Genomic DNA, 6,000 nt, shown 5'->3' with positions numbered 1-6,000 from the left:
TTGTCCGATTTTGACGCCTTACTATACTATGACGTTTTTTATGACATTTTGAGGTCGAAAAAAATTTTGACTTTTTTTGTCCGATTTTGACGCCTTACTATACTATGACGTTTTTTATGACTTTTTGAGGTCGAAAAAATTTTTGACTTTTTTTGGCCAAAAAAAACACCTTACTATACTATGACGTTTTTTATGACTTTTGGAGGTTGAAAAAAATTTTGACTTTTTTTGTCCGAAAAAAACGCCTTACTATACTATGACGTTTTTTATGACATTTTGAGGTAGAAAAAAATTTGGATTTTTTTTGGCCGAAAAAAATGCCTTACTATACTATGACGTTTTTTATGACTTTTGGAGGTCGAAAAAAATTTTGACTTTTTTTGTCCGATTTTGACGCCTTACTATACTATGACGTTTTTTATGACATTTTGAGGTCGAAAAAAATTTTGACTTTTTTTGTCCGAAAAAAACTCCTTACTATACTATGACGTTTTTTATGACTTTTGGAGGTCGAAAAAATTTTTGACTTTTTTTTGGCCGAAAAAAACGCCTTACTATACTATGACGTTTTTTATGACTTTTGGAGGTTGAAAAAAATTTTGACTTTTTTTGTCCGATTTTGACGCCTTACTATACTATGACGTTTTTTATGACATTTTGAGGTCGAAAAAAATTTTGACTTTTTTTGTCCGAAAAAAACGCCTTACTATACTATGACGTTTTTTATGACTTTTGGAGGTCGAAAAAAATGTTGACTTTTTTTGTCCGAAAAAAACGCCTTACTATACTATGACGTTTTTTATGACTTTTGGAGGTCGAAAAAAAGGTTGACTTTTTTTGTCCGAAAAAAACGCCTTACTATACTATGACGTTTTTTATGACTTTTGGAGGTCGAAAAAAATTTTGACTTTTTTTGTCCGATTTTGACGCCTTACTATACTATGACGTTTTTTATGACATTTTGAGGTCGAAAAAATTTTTGACTTTTTTTGTCCGAAAAAAACGCCTTACTATACTATGACGTTTTTTATGACTTTTGGAGGTTGAAAAAAATTTTGACTTTTTTTGTCCGATTTTGACGCCTTACTATACTATGACGTTTTTTATGACATTTTGAGGTCGAAAAAATTTTTGACTTTTTTTGTCCGAAAAAAACGCCTTACTATACTATGACGTTTTTTATGACTTTTGGAGGTCGAAAAAAATGTTGACTTTTTTTGTCCGAAAAAAACGCCTTACTATACTATGACGTTTTTTATGACTTTTGGAGGTCGAAAAAAATGTTGACTTTTTTTGTCCGAAAAAAACGCCTTACTATACTATGACGTTTTTTATGACTTTTGGAGGTCGAAAAAAATTTTGACTTTTTTTGTCCGATTTTGACGCCTTACTATACTATGACGTTTTTTATGACATTTTGAGGTCGAAAAAAATTTTGACTTTTTTTGTCCGATTTTGACGCCTTACTATACTATGACGTTTTTTATGACTTTTGGAGTTCGCAAAAAAGTTTGACTGTTTTTGGCCGAAAAAAACACCTTACTATACTATGACGTTTTTTATGACTTTTGGAGGTTGAAAAAAATTTTTGACTTTTTTTGTCCGATTTTGACGCCTTACTATACTATGACGTTTTTTATGACATTTTGAGGTCGAAAAAAATTTTTGACTTTTTTTGTCCGAAAAAAACGCCTTACTATACTATGACGTTTTTTATGACTTTTGGAGGTCGAAAAAAATGTTGACTTTTTTTGTCCGAAAAAAACGCCTTACTATACTATGACGTTTTTTATGACATTTTGAGGTTGAAAAAAATGTTGACTTTTTTTGTCCGATTTTGACGCCTTACTATACTATGACGTTTTTTATGACTTTTGGAGGTCGAAAAAAATTTTGACTTTTTTTGTCCGATTTTGACGCCTTACTATACTATGACGTTTTTATGACTTTTGGAGTTCGCAAAAAATTTTGACTTTTTTTGTCCGATTTTGACGCCTTACTATACTATGACGTTTTTTATGAATTTTGGAGGTCGAAAAAATTTTTGACTTTTTTTGTCCGATTTTGACGCCTTACTATACTATGACGTTTTTTATGACATTTTGAGGTCGAAAAAAATTTTGACTTTTTTTGTCCGAAAAAAACGCCTTACTATACTATGACGTTTTTTATGACTTTTGGAGGTCGAAAAAAATTTTGACTTTTTTTGTCCGATTTTGACGCCTTACTATACTATGACGTTTTTTTATGACATTTTGAGGTCGAAAAAAATTTTGATTTTTTTTGTCCGATTTTGACGCCTTACTATACTATGACGTTTTTTATGACTTTTGGAGGTCGAAAAAAATTTTGACTATTTTTGTCCGATTTTGACGCCTTACTATACTATGACGTTTTTTATGACTTTTAGAGGTCGAAAAAATTTTTGACTTTTTTTGTCCGATTTTGACGCCTTACTATACTATGATGTTTTTTATGACTTTTGGAGTTCGAAAAAAATTTTGACTTTTTTTGGCCGAAAAAAATGCTTTACTATACTATGACGTTTTTTATGAATTTTGGAGGTCAAAAAATTTTTTGACTTTTTTTGTCCGATTTTGACGCCTTACTATACTATGACGTTTTTTATGACTTTTGGAGGTCGAAAAAAATTTTGACTTTTTTTGTCCGATTTTGACGCCTTACTATACTATGACGTTTTTTATGACTTTTGGAGGTTGAAAAAAATTTTGACTTTTTTTGGCCGAAAAAATCGCCTTACTATACTATGACGTTTTTTTATGACTTTTGGAGGTCGAAAGAAATGTTGACTTTTTTTGTCCGAAAAAAACGCCTTACTATACTTTGACGTTTTTTATGACATTTTGAGGTCGAAAAAAATGTTGACTTTTTTTGTCCGAAAAAAAACGCCTTACTATACTATGACGTTTTTTATGACATTTTGAGGTCGAAAAAAATGTTGACTTTTTTTGTCCGATTTTGACGCCTTACTATACTATGACGTTTTTTATGACTTTTGGAGGTCGAAAAAAATGTTGACTTTTTTTGTCCGAAAAAAACGCCTTACTATACTATGACGTTTTTTATGACATTTTGAGGTCGAAAAAAATTTGGATTTTTTTTGGCCGAAAAAAACGCCTTACTATACTATGACGTTTTTTATGACTTTTGGAGGTCGAAAAAAATGTTGACTTTTTTTGTCCGATTTTGACGCCTTACTATACTATGACGTTTTTTATGACATTTTGAGGTCGAAAAAAATTTTGACTTTTTTTGTCCGAAAAAAACTCCTTACTATACTATGACGTTTTTTATGACTTTTGGAGGTCGAAAAAATTTTTGACTTTTTTTTGGCCGAAAAAAACGCCTTACTATACTATGACGTTTTTTATGACTTTTGGAGGTTGAAAAAAATTTTGACTTTTTTTGTCCGATTTTGACGCCTTACTATACTATGACGTTTTTTATGACATTTTGAGGTCGAAAAAAATTTTGACTTTTTTTGTCCGAAAAAAACGCCTTACTATACTATGACGTTTTTTATGACTTTTGGAGGTCGAAAAAAATGTTGACTTTTTTTGTCCGAAAAAAACGCCTTACTATACTATGACGTTTTTTATGACTTTTGGAGGTCGAAAAAAATGTTGACTTTTTTTGTCCGAAAAAAACGCCTTACTATACTATGACGTTTTTTATGACTTTTGGAGGTCGAAAAAAATTTTGACTTTTTTTGTCCGATTTTGACGCCTTACTATACTATGACGTTTTTTATGACATTTTGAGGTCGAAAAAATTTTTGACTTTTTTTGTCCGATTTTGACGCCTTACTATACTATGACGTTTTTTATGACTTTTGGAGTTCGCAAAAAAGTTTGACTGTTTTTGGCCGAAAAAAACGCCTTACTATACTATGACGTTTTTTATGAATTTTGGAGGTCGAAAAAAATTTTGACTTTTTTTGTCCGATTTTGACGCCTTACTATACTATGACGTTTTTTATGACATTTTGAGGTCGAAAAAAATTTTGACTTTTTTTGTCCGAAAAAAACGCCTTACTATACTATGACGTTTTTTATGACTTTTGGAGGTCGAAAAAAATGTTGACTTTTTTTGTCCGAAAAAAACGCCTTACTATACTATGACGTTTTTTATGACTTTTGGAGTTCGCAAAAAAGTTTGACTGTTTTTGTCCGAAAAAAACGCCTTACTATACTATGACGTTTTTTATGACATTTTGAGGTCGAAAAAAATTTGGATTTTTTTTGGCCGAAAAAAACGCCTTACTATACTATGACGTTTTTTATGACTTTTGGAGGTCGAAAAAAATTTTGACTTTTTTTGTCCGATTTTGACGCCTTACTATACTATGACGTTTTTTATGACTTTTGGAGTTCGCAAAAAAGTTTGACTGTTTTTGGCCGAAAAAAACGCCTTACTATACTATGACGTTTTTTATGAATTTTGGAGGTCAAAAAAAATTTTGACTTTTTTTGTCCGATTTTGACGCCTTACTATACTATGACGTTTTTTATGACATTTTGAGGTCGAAAAAATTTTTGACTTTTTTTGGCCAATTTTGACGCCTTACTATACTATGACGTTTTTTATGACATTTTGAGGTGAAAAAAAATTTTGACTTTTTTTGTCCGATTTTGACGCCTTACTATACTATGACGTTTTTTATGACATTTTGAGGTCAAAAAAAATTTTGACTTTTTTTGTCCGATTTTGACGCCTTACTATACTATGACGTTTTTTATGACATTTTGAGGTCGAAAAAATTTTTGACTTTTTTTGTCCGAAAAAAACGCCTTACTATACTATGACGTTTTTTATGACTTTTTGAGGTCGAAAAAAATTTTGACTTTTTTTGGCCAAAAAAAACGCCTTACTATACTATGATGTTTTTTATGACTTTTGGAGGTTGAAAAAAATTTTGACTTTTTTTGGCCGAAAAAAACGCCTTACTATACTATGACGTTTTTTATGACATTTTGAGGTCGAAAAAAATTAGGATTTTTTTTGGCCGAAAAAAACGCCTTACTATACTATGACGTCTTTTATGACTTTTGGAGGTCGAAAAAAATTTTGACTTTTTTTGTCCGAAAAAAACGCCTTACTATACTATGACGTTTTTTATGACTTTTGGAGGTCGAAAAAAATTTTGACTTTTTTTGTCCGAAAAAAACGCCTTACTATACTATGACGTTTTTTATGACTTTTGGAGGTCGAAAAAATGTTTGACTTTTTTTGTCCGAGTTTGACGCCTTACTATACTATGACCTTTTTTATGACATTTTGAGGTCGAAAAAATTTTTGACTTTTTTTGTCCGAAAAAAACGCCTTACTATACTATGACGTTTTTTATGACTTTTGGAGGTCGAACAAATTTTGACTTTTTTTGTCCGATTTTGACGCCTTACTATACTATGGCGTTTTTTATGACTTTTGGAGTTCGCAAAAAAGTTTGACTTTTTTTGGCCGAAAAAAACGCCTTACTATACTATGACGTTTTTTATGAATTTTGGAGGTCGAAAATATTTTTGACTTTTTTTGTCCGATTTTGACGCCTTACTATACTATGACGTTTTTTATGACTTTCGGAGGTCGAAAAAAATGTTGACTTTTTTTGTCCGATTTTGACGCCTTACTATACTATGACGTTTTTTATGACATTTTGAGGTCGAAAAAAATTTTGACTTTTTTTGTCCGAAAAAAACGCCTTACTATACTATGACGTTTTTTATGACTTTTTGAGGTCGAAAAAAATTTTGACTTTTTTTGGCCAAAAAAAAAACGCCTTACTATACTATGACGTTTTTTATGACTTTTGGAGGTCGAAAAAAATTTTGACTTTTTTTGGCCGAAAAAAACGCCTTACTATACTATGACGTTTTTTATGACATTTTGAGGTCGAAAAAAATTTGGATTTTTTTTGGCCGAAAAAAACACCTTACTATACTATGACGTTTTTTATGACTTTTGGAGGTCGAAAAAATT

Source organism: Toxotes jaculatrix, chromosome 9 (assembly GCF_017976425.1).
Source record: "Toxotes jaculatrix isolate fToxJac2 chromosome 9, fToxJac2.pri, whole genome shotgun sequence".
Taxonomy (NCBI): Eukaryota; Metazoa; Chordata; class Actinopteri; family Toxotidae; genus Toxotes; species Toxotes jaculatrix.
Note: the sequence above shows the minus strand (reverse complement) of the source record.